This window comes from Cervus elaphus, chromosome 2 (genome assembly GCF_910594005.1).
Source record: "Cervus elaphus chromosome 2, mCerEla1.1, whole genome shotgun sequence".
Classification (NCBI taxonomy): domain Eukaryota; kingdom Metazoa; phylum Chordata; class Mammalia; order Artiodactyla; family Cervidae; genus Cervus; species Cervus elaphus.
In genome coordinates this window covers 24,388,106-24,410,426 of record NC_057816.1, presented here as the reverse complement: position 1 = coordinate 24,410,426, position 22,321 = coordinate 24,388,106, and positions in this window count along the sequence as shown.

Sequence of the window (22,321 nt, the reverse complement as noted above, 5' to 3'; positions counted from 1 at the left end):
TTACAAACACCGTACTAGCCCTTCCTCCTCTGTGACTAACTAGTTATATAACTGGACACATCACTCCACTTTTGTTTTCTTATCGGTAAAATGAAGGAATTGGGCCAGAAGATACGTGCAAATGTGTCAGCTTTTGACCTAAACCCTTTAATGTCACCTAAGCGATAATTTTCAGAGAGTGGCCAAGTTAGGGTAATTTTCATTTCTCTGGATGTTAGTTTCCTATCCATAAAAATGAGAGGACTATCACAGTGGTTCTCAACAAGTAGGGCCTATCAAAATTACTTGGGAAGCTTTTTAAAAACATAGATCCCCTTGTCCCACCCCAGACCTACTAATTAGGTGGCACAGATTGTAATAAACTTGAATATATCAACACCTTTGACTTCCCTTGGTGGCTCAGATGGCAAAGAATCCAGCTGCATGTGCAAGACCTGGGTTTGATCCCTGGGTTGAGAAGATCCCCTGGAGGAGGGCCTGGTAATCCACTCCAGTGTTCTTGCCTGGAGAATCCCCATGGATAGGAGAGCTTGGCAGGGTACAGTCCATGGGGTCGCAAAAAGTCAGACATGACTGAGCAAGTAAGCACAGCAAATAGATAAAACATGAGACCTAGAATTGCAATCCACAGGGCTGTATCAGTGTCTGATTACTGAATAGGCAAGAATCAATTATATAGGTCGTCCACAAAGCAGATGCATTCTCCCCTGCGTGCTGATTATTTTGTTTGCCCTTCTACCACCCAGATCCTTTCTTGGTCCTTCTCCACCTTGCCCCTGGAAGTTGACCTCTATGAACTGTATCACCAGGGTTCACTTGTGTTCTGGCTTCTGCGCTCAGCTAATAAGAGGCAGAGGCTGATCTGTGGTTGGAAGAGAACATGGCTGAGGTCCCCCGCCACCCACCACTAGTCTGCTGAGTGAGACTGAATTTCCAACAGTGACTGTGCTCTTCCATGGCTACAACTCCAGGCTTCCACCCTGGACCTCAGGCCTAGGGTTGACAACCCGCTTCCCGCTATTGCTAGTCTTCAACCCTGACTGATTTGTGGCTAGTTGTTGCTCTTCAGCTCTGACTAGTTTCCTTAACCCTGCCCACATCTCTGCCATCTCATAAGTTATATTCTTGAAGGTAAGTTATATTCTTGAATCAGCAACCTGATTGATACAGTCATCAATGAAGCAGAGGCACTGCCCCCTTCCCCTAAAGAAAGAGCTTATCTAATTTCATTCCTATGAATAAGATTTCTCAGTTGTTTCAAAAATGCAATTGTATGTACTGTGTAGTGTTTTTATGTTGATTATATAGTATAACAGGCAGAAGATGGGATAGGGCTGCCTGAAATTAGACATCCCTTCCTCTCTGTACCCAAAACTACCTATTTCACACAACTTGGTAATTTTCTTTTTGCTTGCTTGTCTCACCTATCAAAGTTTGAGCATGTTCGTCCATTCATTCAACAAATGTTTATTGTGCACCAAGTATGTCCTAGCCACTACGTTAGAAGCTGGGGTTTAAAACCTTCTGTAAGATATAGGTTCTAGGAGCTCCCTGGCAGTCCAGTGGTTAGGACTCTGCACGTTCACTGCTGAGGGCCCAGGTTCAATCCCTGTCCCAGGAAATGAGATCCCACATGCCGGGTGACGCAACCAAAAGAAAAGCAAATATAGGTTCTGTAATGGAGTTCTGTTCAGGCAGGCAAGTAAACAATAATTACGGAGTGTGGCAATTGAAATAATTGAGGTATGAAGGTATTTCTCCTACGACATCAAAAAGACATCTTAAAGAATCTTTTAGCATGCCTTGAGGAGTTAAGAAAGCTGAGGCTAAATCTATAGAGATGAGCTGGTCTTCACTGAGTAGACACCAGTGTTCTAGGCGCCAACTAAAAATTGTCACTTGCTTTCTACCTCTGAAAGGTCACTAGCTACTGCAGTCGCTGACCTTTAACACACTGTAAAAGGAGATCAGGGAGGAGACCAGGAATGAGGCCCTCTGTGCTCTGGAAAAAACTGGCAGAACAGGCCTTCAGATAGTTAGATATTTTCAGGAGATTTTATGACCCTAGTTTCTTGCATCTTCTCATATCTAGAAAAGCACTAAACTCATTAACAGAGATATCTGCTCCTCGTGACTAGAGGTAAGTTTCTCATGACTAGCAGCAACCCTCTGCCCAATATATGCACGTATCCCCCTTCACTAAAATCATCTATAATACTGTCCCCTGCCACACATCTTTGGAGCAGTTCCTCAGATCTGTCTCAAACACTGTCTCCCAGGCTATAGTCTTCATTTTCCCCAAATAAAACTTAACTCACAACTCTCATACTGTGCTTTTTTTTTTTTTCCCGGTCAACATAGGACAGAAGGAATTGCATGTGTACATAGAAGCACAAGAGACACACGGAATTCAAGGAAATACCTATCATCTTGGGGAGAGCTGGGGAGTGGAAAAGGTGAGCCTGGAAAAGTAAGAAGGAGCCAGGTCAGAAAGGATCTGAATGTTCTGCCAGCCAGTTTGGACTTGACCTAACAGACGACAAGAAGCCAGTTGTCTTCTGTTCCTTAGTTTCTATGATTGTTTTCTGTTCTCACACACCAGATACATGGAGGATACACAGAAATGGTGACTGATCATTAGTCTGGGCTTGCCTTTCTTCCTCATGTGGGACTTTCTCTCACCAGTAGCCTTCTCCATCTCTGATCACCATAGTTTTGCCCTGGGATATTTTCTGCTCACTTGGTTTGCCCCACTTGGCATTGTTATCCAGCTCTAACCTGTTTCAGTTCAGTTCAGTCGCTCGGTTGTGTCCGACTCTTTGCGACCCCCATGAACTGCAGCACGCCAGGCCTCCCTGTCCATCACCAACTCCCAGAGTCCACCCAAACCCATGTCCATTGAGTCGGTGATGCCATCCAACCATCTCATCTTCTGTCGTCCCCTTCTCCTCCTGCCCTCAATCTTTCCCAGAACCAGAGTCTTTTCAAGTGAATTAGCTCTTTGCATCAGGTGGCCAAAGTATTGGAGTTTCAACTTCAACATCAGTCCTTCCAATGCACACCCAGGACTGATTTCCTTTAGGATGGACTGGTTGGATCTCCTTGCAGTCCAAGGGACTCTGAAGAATCTTCTCCAACACCACAGTTCAAAAGCATCAATTCTTCTGTGCTCAGCTTTCTTTATAGTCCAACTCTCACATCCATACATGACCATTGGAAAAACCATAGCATTGACTAGACGGACCTTTGTTGACAAAGTGATGTCTCTGCTTTTTAATATGCTGTCTAGGTTGGTCATAACTTTCCTTCCAAGGAGGAAGCATCTTTTAATTTCATGACTGCAATCACCATCTGCCTGTTTACCTGATTCCTCACCTACTGCTGAATCTCAGCTAATTTCTCCATGACTGTTTCAGATCCCCAGAACACTTTTAACCAACTCTCAAAGCCACCCCACCCCATCCCATCCCTGCCCCACTTGGACATCTGGGGAGGAAAATCAGACAATGATGAGTGAATATTAAGGAGGGTGTGATAAGTTTAGATGTTCCTATAGCAATGCAGGGGGAGTGACTTGGTGCGTTGTTAGAAGTGAGCTGAATGTGTGTGCCAAGTGGAGGCATTTGGGAGAAGTCAGTTACAAATCTGGAGCTCAGAACACAAGGTGAAAAGACAAATAGAGACTTGGAAGCCAAAGCCATTCTGAAGACTATATGGAAGCAATTAGCCAGGTAGATTTTGAGGAAGGAGAGAAGGGGGACTAGACCAAGCCCTGAAGGTCATATTTCAGGGTAAAGAAAAAAAAAAGAGGAGAACTGAGAAAGAGACAAACACGCAGGTCAACAGGCATGTCAAAGATGTTTCTGACACCTCCAGTATACTCACACAGGAAGAGACAGACACACCCAGAGAAGTGTATGTTCACATAGATGATCTATGGTATTTGTGGTTTGGCTCCCTCCTTCCAGAACAGGTGACAGATGGTGGTTCTGTTTCCTTATTGGAGTAGTTCAGAAACTTTGAAGACAGAACACAGTGACACGTCTTCATTCCTCACTGTGTGTTCCACTCCCTCAACTCCAGCCCAGGGCGTTCCTGAAAGTCTCTCCTGCCCGGTCTGCTTACAGGAGTCAACCTAGGTGGACCAACTCCCAGTGTAAACCATCCTCTGAAGACACTGGTTCCAGAATGCCTCTCTCCTGCTTGACCCCACCTGAACCATGAGCCCTGGAGTAGGTGATATAGCCCAGGATTCATGGTCTGCTCCTGGAGCCTTTAGGACAATGACAAAGATTTTTAGCAACACTCACCTTTCCAGACCCTCCATTAGGGCTAAATTTTAAAGATGTCTTGAGATAACTTGTGGGTCAGTACCCCTAAGGATATTCTGGGCTCTTTGTTTGGCTTCTGGGCTTGGGGCCAGACACACCTGGGTTCTTATCCTTCTTTCCTTTCCTTTGTCTATTGACAGGGACATCAACTGACCTTAGACATAAGTGGAATTCTCTAACTGTGAAACTACCAAATCAAGGCTCTCCTGATGGGGTTCAATGCAGGGATGCCTAGGAGGGATACCTAACTTTGGTAAAATATGTGGGATTAGATGACCACCAACACCCAAGAGTAATCTAGCATTCCAAACTTTGTGAAGTCCAAGTGTTTTAGTCACTCCTTGTATTGAGGTCATCCAAGTTCAGCTGTCTCACCAACAGCTTCAGTCCCTTCCCCGCCCCACCCAACATGCTCCCTCCATCCAGACCCTAAGCTTTCTGGCACGTGCCTTTGGGTGGCTCCTTCCTCAGTGTTAGTAAGTTACTATGAGGAAGCAGAAGCAAGAAAAGAGAAGTGCCTGGGGGTTGAGCAGGAGGATGGTTTTGAGAAACAAACAAAAACCTAGAAGAGCCCACTCATCAAGCCTCAGGACACTGAATGAGTAGTTCCGTCCTCAACCTCGGCTCCCTTAGGCTAACCGTCCAGAGCAGACCCTCCAATCTCCTCCTCTCAAAGACTGCATCTTCCCAGACAGATGAACTCCTTTCACTGGACTCTTTGTCTAGTTCCTTCGCTGAGATACAGTCATTCATTCATGAATCTGATATTTATCAACCACTTACAGTGGGCCAGGCTAGATCTGTGTCACAGATATGAACAAACAGAACTTTCCTGTCCTTGTGGCACACACGATTCAGCAGGCCAAGCCAATGCAATGACCACAGCCTCAGCCTCCCACCTCCACCCCATGCCTCTTCCCTAGGTCTCCAAGACCAGAAAATTGAGCAGGGACAGTAAGGGCTGGCGGGACCTTCCCAAGGTTTCCTCCTAACTGGATGGGAAGTGGAGCAAATTTGTCTATGAGGCTATTAAAAAGAACCTCTTTTGACTGTGAAAGTAACATATATTCATTATGAAAAATACGGAAAATATAGAAAAGAATTAATAATAAAAATCACCTATAATGTCACAGTCCAGAGATAATCACAGCTGAATGTTTTGATATATTTCCTTCCAATTGTTTGACATGCATATTTTAAGTTTTAAACTATAAATTCACTATAATTTAATTTTCCCATATTGCTGAATATGTAGATTTTTCCCTAAGATAAATGGTGCTGTAATGAATCACACAGTACTCCACACAAATCTTTACCAACATCTTTGATTATTTTCTTAGGAAAATTTCTTAGAAGTAAGATGATTAAGCCAAAGCAAAGTATTATATTTATGATTCATAAACATCTCTCCAGCATTTAGTAATTCCAAAATTACTCCCCAAACAAACCTTTTTCTTTTTTGATGACTATGAAGCACAGTAGTTCAGCTGGGAAATAAGCATATAAATTCTTCACTTAAGCCTGATATAAAGATCACATTTCTGTTTAATTAATTTCCTAGAAGCTCTACTTCCTGTATTAATAATAACAAATGAAAAAAAATTTTCTTAATCAATAATAACAAATGTTTTCAGTGTTTGCTATATGCCATACACTGTATTGGATACTTTCCCTGTGTATATACAGGGGAAAAAAAACAATAAGTAAATAAATAAACTGAATTATATATTTTATATTTATTGTATATGTATATAAGTGCTTTTGAACTGTGGTGTTGGAGAAGATTCTTGAGAGTCCCTTGGACTGCAAGGAGATCCAACCAGTCCATCCTAAAGGAAATCAGTCCTGAATATTCATTGGAAGGACTGATGCTGAAACTGAAGCTCCAATACTTTGGCCACCTGATTCGAGGACCTGACTCTTTGGAAAAGACCCTGATTCTGGGAAAGACTGAAGGCAGGAGGAGAAGGGGATGACAGGGGATGATATAGTTGGATGGTATCACCGACTCGATGGACTTGAGTTTGAGCAAGCTCCAGGAGTTGGTGATGGCCAGGGAGGCCTGGCATGTTGCAGTCCATGGGTTCACAAAGAGTTGGACATGACTGAGTGACTGAACTGAACTGAGCTAAGTTATTTATATTTATATTATATAATAATTCAGTTTATTTGTTTATTTATTGTTGGTTTTCTTTTTTTTTTGGCTGCTCCACATAGTTTGTGGGATCTCAGTTCCCTGACCAGGGATTGAACCCATGCCCCTTGCAGTGCAAGTGCAGAGACCTAACCAGTGGACTGCCAGAGAATTCTCTCCTTATATATTTTTTAATTCTTACAGTATCTTTTTTATATAGGCACTATTATTGTCGCCATGAGTAACTTGAGGCTCAGAGAGGCTAAGAGACTTGACTTAGGTCACGTACAAGGAAACAGAAATTATAAATCTCCCAGAATTCTTTAATTAACATTGGCCAGAAATTATATCTGAAGCCAGAGGCCACAAACTTTAATTTCCCATTTAATGAGGAATCTTGAAAAGAATGAGATGACTGTTGACACAGCTGCTTGGAGACAAAGTTTTCAGCTGGCCTTACATCTTGGATAGATAATTTAAAGACTAGAGAATATTTACATATCATTATCATAATAATGTATGTTAAATCTATGTTAACTTATAGCCTGTCATTATGAAGTTGAGCTTCTAAATTTGCTTGTGTGTGTGTGTGTGTTAGTCGCTCAGTTGTGTCCGACTCTTTGCGACCCCATGGACTGCAGCCCACCAGGCTCCTCTGTCCATGAGATTTTCCAGGCAAGGATACTGGAATGGGTTGCCATTTCCTTCTCCAGGGGATCTTCTCAACCCAGGGATTGAACCCAGGTCTCCTGCACTGCAGGCAGATCCTTTACCGACTGAGCTACAAGGGAAGCCCCTTAAATTTGCTCATACAAAAAACATCTTAATAAAAGTAATTTCTTTAAAAAATATTTATGGACTATATGTCATTAGTCAGCAATCCTTGAAACCACGAAAACCAACCTGTCATATTACAAGGAAGTTCTTTGCCTCTTAAATTTGCTTACTAAGAGGCAAAGAAATTTGCTTACTAAGAAGCAGAGAACTTCCTTGTAATAAGACAGGCTGGTTTTCATGGTTTCAAGGATTGCTGGCTAACGACATTTAGTCCATAAATATTTTTTAAAGAAATTGCTTTTGTTACGATGTTTTTCATATGAAACTGGGTTGTTTACTCAAGACGATATACTGTGTTTGTCATAAGGCATTGTATTGATCTGTCATAATTAATTCCCTATGACTTCCTTAACTTAATTAAGTAAATTTACTAGTAAAGGAGACTGACCTTAGTTGTTGAACAACACGATGACCACTGCCTTTGATATCTGTTCCCATGGTGCCTACATCAATTTGTTCTTTTATAGCTGTCATCTCAATTTATAATTATGGGCACAATTAAATGAGACTATTTGGTTAACTTTTCCCCTACCAGATTAGAAGTTTCCTAAGAGGTGAGACCATGCCTGTTTCTGGTCATATTGTATCACCAGTGTTTAACACAGAGCCTGGCACATAGCAGCTGCTCAATAAATATTTGGCAAATGAATGAATGAATGTCTGATTAAACATGCCATATAGCCACTGAGGGAGGAGAGCTAAAAATGATGAAGAGGGAGAAATAGAAGGACTGGGTATTGTGGCCACAGTATAAAAGCCCACTGGTAACAAGGCACTTAAGGGGCTGACAAAAATGGAGGCAATTATACAGTAAAGCAGCTACTCTCAAACTGTTTCTTGATGTTCTGTAAGTTGCCCTGAACATGATTTTGTACCACTTAAAATAATCCTAGACTTGTTCTCAATTTTAATTTCCTCAACTTAAATTTTTATTTTCATGTGGTTTTTTTTTAACTTTTTGATAACTGCTATTCATTATCTATACAAAGACCTAGCATACTGTGGCATGTTATATAACATATTGTCACTAAAATTTAATGTATCAGTGCTCCATAGAGTTCATGAATACCAATATGATAGCCTGTTTGAAAAAAAATCTGGGAAAGTGGGTTGCAGATGGCAGGATTTGTTTTTAGGTGGCAGGAGCTGGGAGACCCCATACTAAAGCTTCAAAGCACCTTAGAACTGTGTTGTGGGGGATGCCCAGATAGAATGTTGTCCCAGGAATGCCTACATCTGACCAAAGAAGAGTCAGCTTTTTTGATGACAATCTTGTCCCACCAGCTTGAGTTAATCTTCTAGTTAATTACCTAGAAATATTTTTTCCATCCTTTGACTTTGTAATTTTTTTGTATCTAAATTCAGGACTTGGCATTTTTCCTACTATGTTTAATCCTTGTTGATTCTTGTCCATGGCAGCCTTGTGGATCCAGATTCTGGAGGTAAGTTCCATAGGTTCTATCCATCCTCTTAGCTAGTGACTGAATTGTGCCTCTCCTCAAATTCCAATATTAAAGCCCTGCCCCCCCATATGATGGTATATGGAAATAGGGCGGTAATTGGGGAGTAATTAGGGTTAAATGAAGTCATGTGTGTGAGACTCTCTTGATGGGATTAGTGCCCCTATAAGAAGAGACATTGCCCTCGGCCTCTCCCTCTCTTTCTGCCCACCACTGATATCACAGCTAGAAGAGGGCAATCAGCAGACCAGGTAGAGAGCCCTTAGCAGAGCTTGACCATTCTGGCATCCTGATCTCAGACTTTCTTTTTTTTGTTTGTTTTTTTTTCCTCTTGAGAAGCAAGGATTAGGGGCAGGGGTAAGCATGTGCCAAGAAGAACTTCAAACCCATGGAATAACAATAAAAACCTGACTGTCCCAAAACCACTGCTGAAAAGTTATAGGATCTTGACATGTCACCCTTTCCACTCTTAAGGTCCTTGAGAGCTATGCTTTTTTCCTCTTTACACTCCTAGCTCTTGTTAGAATGTTAAGTGACTATCAGTGCTTATTATGCAATTGTTGAATGAATTATGCATGTGACATTGGAAGAGTATTAAAAAGGAATAGCCCCTTACTTGTCTCTTGCACCTTTGCAAATTACCTTTTCTCTGTAATTTTTGCAATCCCCCTCAAGAAGCAGATCAAGTCAGAAAGCAAATTAATTTTTGCTTCTCATTGTCAGTGAGAATTTACTCTGGAAGTAGTTTATCCACTGAATGAAATTTAGGGCACGTCCCTTAACTTCTCTCGTCACACTCAGGGAATAAAATTGGTCGGTAATTAAAGTGCCCAGTTGCATTAACAGTTAAAACTTCAATTCTAATTCCACTAGAAGGGAAGTGGCAGGAGACGGGGAGAGAGGAAGAGTCTGGATTCTGATCCGGTGCCGGTTTTGGCCTGAGTTCAAAGCTTGTTCTTTTTCTTGTGTTCCTTCCTCAGCTCCATCTCTTAGGATTTCTCACCAGCAGCTCCTAAGGTTCCCAGCTAATGCCTCCGATCTCAGACTTTCAATCCCTAGAACTATGAGAAAATAAAGGTCTACTCTGTAAGTCACACAGTCTATGGCATTTGGTTACAGTAGCCTCAGCCAATTAAGACACCATCCTACTCCATTATCTCCTGACTCCATTATCTCCAACTCTCCCCTTCTTTGTTATCTAGTCCCATCATCAGATTACATGGTTACTCAATTCCAGATGCCCTGCTTCTCTGCTCCACAAGCTACCCTAGGATCCACCTGGCATCAATCCCTGCCAACTCCAACAAAATTGAACATGCCCTCCTTTGCAGTTCTCACACCTCCATAAATCAAAATATGGATGGCAGAGAGAGCCACCAACATTTAGCAAATCAATTAAAATCATAGGCTCTGAGGCCAGATGTTAAGGTTCAAGTCCCAGTTCTATCATCTGTTGACCTCCTGACCTTGAACAAGTCATTCAACTTACCTGTGCCTGTTTGCACATCTATAAAACAAAGTGATTATATGAGTTAATATAATACTTGAAATGGTATCTAGCACATAACAAGGACTCAGTAACTGCTACCATTATTACTACTCCGTCCCAGGCACAGTGCTAAGTATTTTGTATATTATATCTTACAGAATTTTTATAACAATCCTGTGAAGTAAGGATTACCATCTCCTACATATGAGAAGCATGCCTGGTCACTCTATCCTTTTACTTGTTTTTTTGTCTTTATAGCATCTACTGCCTTTCCCATATGACATTATCTATTAGTTTTCTTGTTTGTTTCTGTCTCCCAAACACCCCTTCATACCTGCTAGAATGAAAGCTCTTGCAGATAAGGGACTTCGTCTTGTTCACCACGAAATTCTAGTGTCTAGTAAGTTCTCAATAAATATTTTTTAATAAATATGCAATTGATTGATTGATTGAATGAATGAATGAAAATAAGCAGCTTAGGCACAGAGAGGTGAAATTGCTAGGCCACAGTCACACAGCAAGTAAGTGGCAGAGCCTGGCTTAGACATCAGGTCCAGCTGGCTCTAAAAATCTGTTCTGTCTTTGCTACAGCAGAGATGAGCACTGTTGGAGGAAGAAGTTGGGGGGAGGGAGTTAGCTAACATTCAGCTCGCTAAATCAGAGCTTCCCCTATCTCTTCCCTCAGGTCCAGTCACACTTCATGGCTGGTAAAGTCCATGTTCACATCCAGGGGCCTTCAGGACCTGTGACCCAGTTCTATCTTGCCTCTGTAAGAGGCCTGTGTGGGATTTCACAGAGAGAAAGCCTCAAGCTATAGGAATGGCGCCAGCTCAGGAATGCAGAGGCCAAGGCTAAATCCCAGCTTAGCAACTACCCAGCGTGAGAACATGCCTTTTTTTTTTTTTTTTTGGCCCATGTCTAGGCTTGCAGGATCTTTATCACTCATCCCTTCTCTCTTGGCTAAGATGAGTGACTGTTACTTGTCTTGTTTATCAATGACAGGTTTACTATTGTTCTAGTCCACTGTCTCTGAAAATGAGATTTATTGAGATATTCTATCATAGAATTTCTACCTTTTAAAAGAAATTATTTATTTATTTATTTGGCCACACCATGCAGCTTTCTGGATCTTAGTTCCCCGACCAGGGATCAAACCAATGCCCTGGGCAATGAATGCTCACTCAGTTAAGTGAGTCTTAAGGGCTGGAATCTGGGAATTCCTGAGAACATGCCTCTTAAACTCTCTTAATCTTTCTTTTTCTTTGTTATCATTTCTGCTAATGGCATGATTTTATTGACACAAGATAAACTCACCAAAAAGCGAGCACTATTTTACTACCAATTAATTGTCAGAAGGCTGCCTTAGCATTGATTATGCCTTAATTTTAATATGCTGAAACTTGGCAGGAATTCTCCAAAATGTAAGTGAAAAATATTATGTTGAATGGCCAATTAATTTAGCTACTCTGGGTACATTTGGGAGTACATTTTGGGGAAGAAATATAAATGATTTTGTCTGATAATTAAACCAAAGCTCAGTTTTAGTTAAAATTTTTGTTGTTGTTGTTGTTAAAGTAACTGACTTGTGTTATCTTCACTTAACATTCTGGTTATTCTATTACAACCTTTGTAAGCAAAATAATGGTATTTTAACACTCTCATTGAACTTTAGTTTTTCCCTTGTAAAAAGGAGACAATAATATCTACCCCACAAATATGTGGAGAAATTCACACGGAATAATGTGTGTTGAACACTTGGAAGAGAGTGTAATAACATAGCAAGCTTCCCCAAAAAGGTACTTGTATTAGTTTTCTATTGCTGCAGAACACATTACTTCTAAACTTAAACAACAGGCATTTCTTGTCTCACGGATTCCGAGGGTCAGGAATGCAGAAGTAGCAGAGAGGATTGGAATCAGTCTTGCATGAGGTTGCAGTCAAGCCTGGGGCTGCAGTTATCTCAGGGCTCAAATGAGGCTGAAGAATCCTCTACCAGTGTCATTCACATGGCTGTTCACAAGCTTCAGTTCAGTTCAGATCAGTCACTCAGTCGTGTCCGACTCTTTGAGACCCCATGGACTGCAGCACACCAGGCTTCCCTGTCCTGTCCATCACCAGCTCCCAGAGCTTGCTCAAACTCATGTCCATCGAGTCAGTGATGCCATCCAACTATCTCATCCTTCGCAGTCCCCTTCTCCTCCTGCCTTCAGTCTTTCCCAGCATCAGGGTCTTTTCCAATGAGTCAGTCCTTCTCATCAGGTGGCCAAAGTATTGGAGCTTCAGTTTCAGCATCAGTCCTTCCAATGAATATTTAGGACTGATTTCCTTTAGGATGGACTGGTTGGATCTCCTTGCAGTCCAAGGGACTCTCAAGAGTCTTCATCCAACACCACAGTTCAAAAGCATCAATTCTTCAGAACTCAGCTTTCTTTATGGTCCAACTCTCACATCCATACATGACATGGAAAAACCATAGCTTTGACTAGACAGACCTTTGTTGGCAAAGTAATGTCTCTGCTTTGTAATATGCTATCTAGGTTGGTCACAGCTTTTCTTCCAAGGAGCAAGTGTCTCTTAATTTCATGGCTGCAGTCACCATTTCCAGTGATTTTGGAGCCCAAGAAAATAAAGGCTGTCACTGTTTCCATTGTTTCCCCAATTATTTGCATGAAGTGATGGGATGGGATGCCATGATCTTAGTTTTTTGAATGTTGAGTTTTAAGCCAGCTTTTTCACTCTCACTCTCACTCTCACAAGCTTCAGGTCTCAGCTACTCAGAGGCTTCTAGTCTTTGCCTATGTGTGTGTGTGTGTGCGTGCGTGCATGCTAAGTCACTTCAGTCATGTCCAACTCTGTGCTCCCCTATGGCCTGTAGCCCATCAGGCTCCTCTCTCCATGGGATTCTCCAGGCAAAAAATACTGGAGTTGGTTGGTATTCCCTCCTCCAGGGGATCTTCCTGACCCAAGTATAGAACCCGTGATTCTTATGTCTCCTCCATTGGCAGACAGGTTCTTTACCACTAGCGCCACATGGGAAGCCCCAGTGCTTGCCTTGTAGGCCTCTCTAAAAAACGGTTCACAACGTAGAGGCTTGCTTTTCCAGAGTGACAGATTCCGGAAAGAGATGGAAAGTGGGCACCCAGGGTGGAAGCCAAAAACATTTATAGCCTAATCTTGGAAATGAAATCACTTTGCATCCACTGGAAGCTAACCCCAATACCACGTAAGAGGAAACTACACAAGGCTGGGACTATCACAGTGCAGGAGGCAGTGAGGCCATCTTAAATGCTGGTTACTATAGTGTTTATTATTATTTCTTCACCTGCTTAAAATTCAATTTCCTGGCCCTGCCTCTAGACCTTCCAATGCAGTAGTGCTGAGGTAGCCATCAAAAAGCCAGGTATTGGGTTGTCCAAAAAGTTTGTTGGGGTTTTTCTGTAAGATGGTATGGAAAAGCCCTAACAAACTTTTTGGCCAACCCAATATGTCTGATACTAGTAGTAATTATCCAGTACAAAGATTAAATCACAAGTTCCATGAATTAGCAAATAAGGGAGGCAAAGGATGAGGAAAGGATTCTGTTTGATATTTAAAAGATCAAAACAATGGAGAAAATGTCACAATGAGGAAATTCAGAACTTTTTTGGACTTCCATACCTTTTTATTGTTTAATTACAAATGTGATAGGAGGTGGAGTCAGTGTTTTCCAGTGTTTAGGGCCATGTCTGCAGTACACACTTTGAGAACCACTGTTCTCATTTTAAATTCTGTCTCCTGGACTAAACGTCTTCATATTTTCCCATTTAGCACCTTCCGCTACTTCTAGCCTCTCTGTCTTTCTCTTCTTGCTATTGTTAATATTCTGTTGCTGTTGTTCAGTCACTAAGCTGTGTCCAACTCTTTGTGACCCTATGAACTGCAGCACACTAGGGTTCTCTGAACTTCACTATCTGCCTGAGCTTGCTCAAACTCATGTCCATTGAATCAGTGATGCCATCCAGCCATCTCATCCTCTGTTGCCCCTTTTTCCTCTTGCCCTCAATCTTTCCCATCATAGGGGTCTTTTCCAGTGAGTCAGTTCTTCACATCAGGTGGCCAAAGTATTGGAGTCTCAGCTTCAGCATTAGTCCTTCCAGTGAATGTTTAGGACTTATTTCCTTTAGGATTGACTGGTTTGATCTCCTTGCTGTCCAAAGGACTCTGAAGAGTCTTCTTCAGCACCACAGTTCAAAAGCATCAGCTTTTCGGTGCTCAGCCTTCTTTATGGTCCAACTCTCACATCCATAATATTCTAGGTTCCTCCTGTCAGTAGTATCAAAAACCCCAGTGGCTGGGCTTCCCTGGTGGCTCAATGATGAAGAATCTGCCTGCCGATGCAGAAGACGTGGGTTCAATCACTGATCCAGGAAAATTCCACATGCCGCAGATCAACTAAACCAGTGCACAATAAACTATTGAGAACATTCTAGAACCTGGGAGTTGAAATTACCAAGCCCACATGCCACAGGTACTGAAACCTGTTCGCCCAAGAGCCTGTGCTCCAAAACAAGAAAAGCCACGGCAATAAGAAGCTTGTGCACCACAACTAGTGAGTAGCCTGGCTCTCTACAGCTAGAGAAAAGCTGGCACAGCAATGAAGACCCAGGACAGCCAAAAACAAATAAATAAACAAAATTATTTAAAAACAAAAAACAACCCAGTGGCTAACATGATCACAAGCTCTTTGTGAAACCAGAAAAGTGATGACTCAGACTGTCTTAATTGAAATAAAGTACCCAGGTGAGGAGAGGCTTCAGGCTCTGCGCTGGACTGGCCTTCCTCATTCACAGTTTGTATTAGTCATTTTATCTTCTGGCTGCCCAAGAAGCAACCAGTGGGCAGAGTCCCTCGACAGTAGCCTCTTGAGTACGGGGATTGTGGGCACTTTTCTAGCTCATCCCAAGGTAGGCCAGGCATCCTAGGAGGCAGAGGTTTTCCATGTGTCCTGGACAGACCTTCCCAGCTTGCTGCTGCCTCATGACTCACGCGTTCCCCAGGGGCTAGACCATTTTTCTTTTCCTATCTCGTTTTTGGACACATTGCCTTCTATCTCTTAGTCTGACTTTGACATTCTTTGTTCCTTCAGATTTCTTGTGTTATTGTTTAGCCACTAAGTCCTGTCTGACTCTTTTTGCAACTTCCATGGACTAGTCCACCAGGCTTCTCTGTCCATGGGAGTTCCCAGGCAAGAATAATGGAGTGGGTTGGCAATTCCTCCTCCAGGGTATCTTCCCAAATTTCTACTTTATTTTAAATTGGTAAAGGCTATACCAACATGAGGTTTAAAAAAATGAACAAGTAAAACTGATACAGTGGGTAGTAAATTTCCTTCCCATCCCAGACCTCCTGCTTCCCTCTGCCACAGAACTACTGTGGATGGTTTCTTGGATATCCTTTCAGAAATGTTTTATGAATTTATAAATACCTCTCATTCCCTCTCTGTTACATACAAATTGGAAAAAATCTGTATAATTATGTGCACATTGCTTTGTTCACTTGGCAAAATACCCTGGATTTTTTTTTAACTTATCAACATATAGATCTACAGCATTCTTTAAATGATTCCATAGTATTACATTATCTGAATATGTTATCATTTATTAATCATGTTCCTTTGCATGAATGTTTAAGCAGTTTGTTTGCCTTGGTTTTAGCTAATACAACAATGAACATCTTCATATGTTTCCACCTATATGTGAAGGCAGATCTGTCTGATAGATCCCTCAAAGTTAAATCATTGGTTAAAGGCTACATGTGCTTGGTCACTCAGTTGTGTCCGACTCTTTGCAATCCCAGGGATTACAGCCCACCAGGCTCCTTGGTCTATGGATTCTCCCGGCAAGAATACTGGAATGGGTTGCATACCCTCCTCCAGGGGATCTTCCTAACCCAGGACTGAATCCAGGTTTCCGGCATTACAGGCAGATTTTTTACTGACTGAGCCACCAAGGAAGCCCATGCATTTTTAAAGGCATGTAAAGGCTACATGCCTTTAAAAAATCAGATTGATTATATCAATTATATAATTATCAATAATATAATATAATAATCAATTATATACTTATCAATTATATCAAGAAATCAGATTGATTATATTCTTTGCAGCCAAAGATAGAGAAGCTCAATACAGTCAGCAAAAACAAGACCAGGAGCTAACTGTGGCTCAGATCATGAACTCCTTATTGCCAAATTCAGACTTAAACTGAAGAAGGTAGGGATAACCACTAGACCACTCAGGTATGACCTAAATCAAATCCCTTATGAATATACAGTGGAAGTAAGAAATAGATTTAAGGGACTAGATCTGATAGACAGAGAGCCTGATGAACTATGGACGGATGTTTGTGACATTGTACAGGAGATAGGGATCAAGACCATCCCCAAGGAAAAGAAATGCAAAAAGGCAAAATGGTTGTCTGAGGAGGCCTTACAAATAGCTGTGAAATGAAGAGAAGCGAAAAGCAAAGGAGAAAAGGAAAGATATTCCCATTTGAATGCAGAGTTCCAAAGAATAGCCAGGAGAGATAAGAAAGCCTTCCTCAGCGATCAATGCAAAGAAATAGAGGAAAACAACAGAATGGGAAAGACTAGAGATCTCTTCCAGAAAATTAGAGATACCAAGTGAACACTTCATGCAAAGATGGGCTCAATAAAGGACAGAAATGGTATGGACCTAACAGAAGCAGAAGATATTAAGAAGAGGTGGCAAGAATGCACAGAAGAACTGTACAAAAAAGATCATCACGACCCAGATAATCACAGTGGTGTGATCACTCACCTAGAGCCAGACATCCTGGAATGTGAAGTTAAGTGGGCCTTAGAAAGCATCACTATGAACAAAGCTAGTGGATGTCATAGAATTCCAGTTGAGCTATTTCAAATCCTGAAAGATGATGCTGTGAAAGTGCTGCACTCAGTATGCCAGCAAATTTGGAAAACTCAGCAGTGACCACAGGACTGGAAAAGGTCCGTTTTCATTCCAATCCCTAAGAAAGGCAATCCCAAAGAATGCTCAAACTGCCACACAATTGCACTCATCTCACACGCTAGTAAAGTAATGCTCAAAATTCTCCAAGCCAGGGTTCAGCAATACGTGAACCGAGAACTTCCAGATGTTCAAGCTGGATTTAGAAAAGGCAAAGGAACCAGAGATCAAATTGCCAACATCCGCTGGATCATCGAAAAAGCAAGAGAGTTCCAGAAAAACATCTATTTCTGCTTTATTGACTACGCCAAAGCTTTCGACTGTGTGGATCACAATAAACTGTGGAAAATTCTGAAGGAGATGGGAATACCAGACCACCTGACCTGCCTCTTGAGAAACCTGTATGCAGTTCAGGAAGCAAGACTTAGAACTGGACATGAGACAACAGACGGGTTCCAAATAGGAAAAGGAGTACGTCAAGGCTGTATATTGTCACCCTGCTTATTTAACTTATATTCAGAGTAGTACATCATGAGAAACGCTGGTCTGGAAGAAGCACAAGCTGGAATCAAGATTGCCAGGAGAAATATCAATAACCTCAGATATGCAGATGACACCACCCTTATGGCAGAAAGTGAAGAGGAACTAAAAAGCCTCTTGGTGAAAGTGAAAGAGGAGAATGAAAAAGTTGGCTTAAAACGTAACATTCAGAAAACTAAGATCATGGCATCTGGTCCCATCACCTCATGGGAAATAGATGGGGAGACAGTGGAAACAGTGTCAGACTTTATTTTTTGGGGCTCCAAAATCACTGCAGATGGTGACTGCAGCCATGAAATTAAAAGACGCTTACTCCTTGGAAGGAAAGTTATGCCCAACCTAGATAGCATATTAAAAAGCAGAGACATTACTTTGCCAACAAAGGTCCGTCTGGTCAAGGCTATGGTTTTTCCAGTGGTCATGTATGGATGTGAGAGTTGGACTGTGAAGAAAGCTGAGCGCCGAAAAACTGATGCTTTTGAACTGTGGTGTTGGAGAAGACTCTTGAGAGTCCCTTGGCCTGCAGGGAGATCCAACCAGTCCATCCTGAAGGAGATAGGTCCTGGGTGTTCATTGGAAAGACTGATGCTGAAGCTGAAACTCCAATACTTTGGCCACCTGATGCGAAGAGCTGACTCATTGGAAAAGACCCTGATGCTGGGAGGGATTGGGGGCAGGAGGAGAAGGGGACGACAGAAGATGAGATAGTTGGATGGCATCACTGACTCGGTGGGCATGAGTTTTTTTTTCCAGAAAACATTTACTTCTGCTTTATTGACTATGTCAAAGCCTTTGACTGTGTGGATCACAATAAACCGTTGGAAATTCTTCAAGAGATGGGAATACCAGACCACCTTGCCTGCCTCCTGAGAAATCTGTATGAAGGTCAGAAAGCAACAGTTAGAGCTGGACATGAAACTGGGAATTTGGGATTACAAATAGGAAAATGAGCATGTCAAGGCTGTATATTGTCACCCTGCTTATTTAACTTATATGCAGAGTACATCATGAGAAAGGCTGGGCTGGATGAAGCACAAGCTGGAATCAAGATTGCCAGGAGAAATATCCAAAACATCAGATTCATCTAGGGTGTTTTACAAATTGCAGATCAGCAACCGCTCACATGAGTAAATTGAAGCTCTCAGGTAGTGAAAAGGCAGCTGTTCCCACTTTGCTGGCTGCCATTTTGGAATCACCCCAGGGATTTTATTTTATTTTATTTTTTTCCATTTATTTTTATTAGTTGGAGGCTAATTACTTTACAGTATTGTAGTGGTTTTTGCCATACATTGACATGAATCAGCCGTGGATTTACATGTGTTCCCCATCCTGATCCCCCCTCCCACCTCCCGGGCATGAGCTTGAGTGAACTCCGCGAGTTTGTGATGGACAGGGAGGCCTGGCGTGCTGCGATTCATGGGGTCGCAAAGAGTCGGATACAACCGAGCGACTGAACTAACTAACTAAAGGCTACATGCATTTTTAATTTTTATATTAATCCAAAGATGATATTCTAGACTCCACTCACATAGTCTTTCCTCATACTTTCACGAAATTGAGTTTTTAATCCTTTTGATATTTTTATTTTTTCCAATTTGAGAGTTGGAAAGTACCTCATTTTATTTCAGGCTTATTCATTTAATTATGAATGGGATTGAGCTTCGTTTCATGTTTATTAGTCATGAATAAGTTGTTCTTTTTCTGTTAGCTGCGTGCTCTTTTGTGATTTCATTTAAAATTCTAGTTTTGATGGACAGCAGTCCCAAAGCCTTTTCCCAGGCCTGCTCCGCAGACACCCTCCGCTCCCCCAGCCCGTCCTACTCAGCCCTCTACTGCCGCCTAGTGACAGGGGTTGGATTTACCACCAACCCCCACCGCTCTAATTGCCTACTCCTCGCTGGGGCCAGCTCCCTGTGCTGGAATAAGACCTTTGGTTCCTAGGTACCTCTTTAAGTAAATTAAAATGCAAGATCTCCAGTTAATATGAATATCAGATAAATGACAAAGAACTTTTTAGCTGGTTCATACTTGTACTAAAAAATTACTCCTGGTTTATCTGAAATCCACATTTAATTAGGTGTTGCGTAATTTATCCTGCAATCCTATTCCAGAACTTAGAAAAATTTGAGTTCCCAGCCTCACCACGCCTTACCTCCCTTATTCTCAAACAGTTCTACTGTATCACATTCCACCCCAGGGGTTTTCAAGATGGTTGTTGCAGGTCATACGTGAATTACCATGGCTCTGGATTGAGAATCCTAGCTCCAGCCCCTTACAAGGTGTGAAATCTCGTGAAAGTAACATCCACTCTGGTGCCTCTATTTCCTCATCAGAAGAATGTTTTCCTCATTGTGCTGTTTTGAGGACTAATAACATTAAAGCTACAATTTGTTGAGCACTAAACGCTTTACTTGTGTTGATTTCTATTTTCCAGGCAAGGACACTGGAGTGGGTAGCCATTCCCTTCCTCAGGGGATCTTCCTGACCCAGGGGTTGAACCCAAGTCTCCTGCATTGCAGGCAGAATATTTACCATTTGAGCCACTATGGAAGCCCCCTATGATCATTATTAGAGTAAAAAAGACAGAAATTAGGGGACTTCTCTGGTGGTCCAGTTGCTAAGGTTTCCAGTTTCCAAAGCAGGGGGTCTGGGTTGGATCCCTGGTCAGGGAACTAGATCTCACTAGTGGAAGCTAAAAGGTCACATGCTGCAACTGAAGTTTCCATATGCTGCAATGACAATTAAAGCTCCTGTATGATGAAATTAAGACGTGGTGCAGCCAAATAAACAAATACATTTTGTTTCTGTTCAGTCTCTCAGTCATGTCCGTGACTCTTTGAGACCCCATGGACTGCACCACACCAGGCTTCCCTGTTCTTCACCATCTCCCAGAGCTAGATCAAACTCATGTCCATCGAGTCGGTGATGACATCCAACCATCTCATTCTCTGTAGTCCCCTTCTCCTCCTACCTTCTATCTTTCCCAGCATCAGGGTCTTTTCCAACGAGTTGACTCTTCGCATCAGGTAGCCAAAGTATTGGAGTTTCAGCTTCACCATCAGTCCTTCCAATGAATATTCAGGGCTGATTTCCTTTAGGATGGACTCCTTGCAGTCCAAGGGACTTGAAAGAGTCTTCTCCAGCATCACAGTGGAAAAGCATCAGTTCTTCAGTGCTCAACCTTCTTTATGGTCCAATTCTTGCATCTATACATGACTACTGAAAAAACCAAAGCTTTGACTATAAAGTAATGTCTCTGCTTTTAAATATGCTGTCTAGGTTTGTCATATTTTTTTTTTCCAAGCAGCAAGCATCTTTTAATTTCATGGTTGCAATCACCATCTGCAGTGATTTTGTAGCCCAAGAAAATAAAGTTTGTCACTGTTTCCTTTGTTTCCCCATCTATTTGCCATGAAGTGATGGGAACAGGTGCTGTGATCTTAGTTTTTTGAATGTTGTTTTAAGCCAGCTTTTTTCACTCTCCCCTTTAACCTTCATCAAGAGGCTCTTTAGTTCCTCTTCACTTTCTGCCATAAGGGTGGTATCATCTGTGTATCTGAGGTTTGATATTTTTCCCGGCAATCTTGATTCCAACTTGGGCTTCATCCACCCTGGCATTTTGCATGATGTACTCTGCATATAAGTTAAGTAAGCAGGGTGACAATATACAGCCTTAACGTACCCCTTTCCTAATTTTGAACCAGTCTGTTCCATGTCCGGTTCTAACTATTGCTTCTTGACCTGCATACCAGTTTCTCAAGAGGCAGGTCAGGTGGTCTGGTATTCCCATCTCTTTAAGAATTTTCCAGTTTGTTATGCTCCACACAGTCAAAGGCTTTAGCATAGTCAAAGAAGCAGATGTTTTTTCTGGAATTCTCTCGCTTTGTCAATGATCCAACAGATGTTGGCAATTTGATGTCTGGTTTCCCTGCCTTTTCTAAATCCAGCTTGAACATCTGGAAATTCTCGGCTCATGAACTGTTGAAGCCTAGCTTGGAGAATTTCAAGCATTACTTTGCTAGCATCTGAAATGAGTGCAATTGTAGGGTAATTTGAACATTCTTCGGCATTGCCCTTATTTGGGATTGGAATGAAAACTGACCTTTTCCAGTCCTGTGGCCACTGCTGAGTTTTCCCAATTTGCTGGCATATTGAGTGCAACACTTTAACATCATCTTTTAGGATTTGAACTAGCTCAGCTGGAATCCCATCACCTCCACTAGCTTTGTTCATAGTGATGCTTCCTAAGGCCCACTTGACTTCACACTCCAGGATGTCTGGCTCTAGGTGAGTGATCACACCATCATGGTTATCCTAGCCATTAAGATCTTTTTTTGTATAGTTCTTCTGTGTATTCTTGCCACCTCTTCTTAATATCTTTTGCTTCTGTTAGGTCCATGCCATTTCTGTCCTTTAATGTGCCTATCTTTGCATGAAATGTTCCCTTGGTATCTCTAACTTTCTTGAAGAGATCTCTAGTTGTTCCCATTCTATTGTTTTCCTCTACTTCTTTGCATTGTTCACTTAGGAAGGTTTTCATATCTCTCCTTGCTATTCTTTGGAACT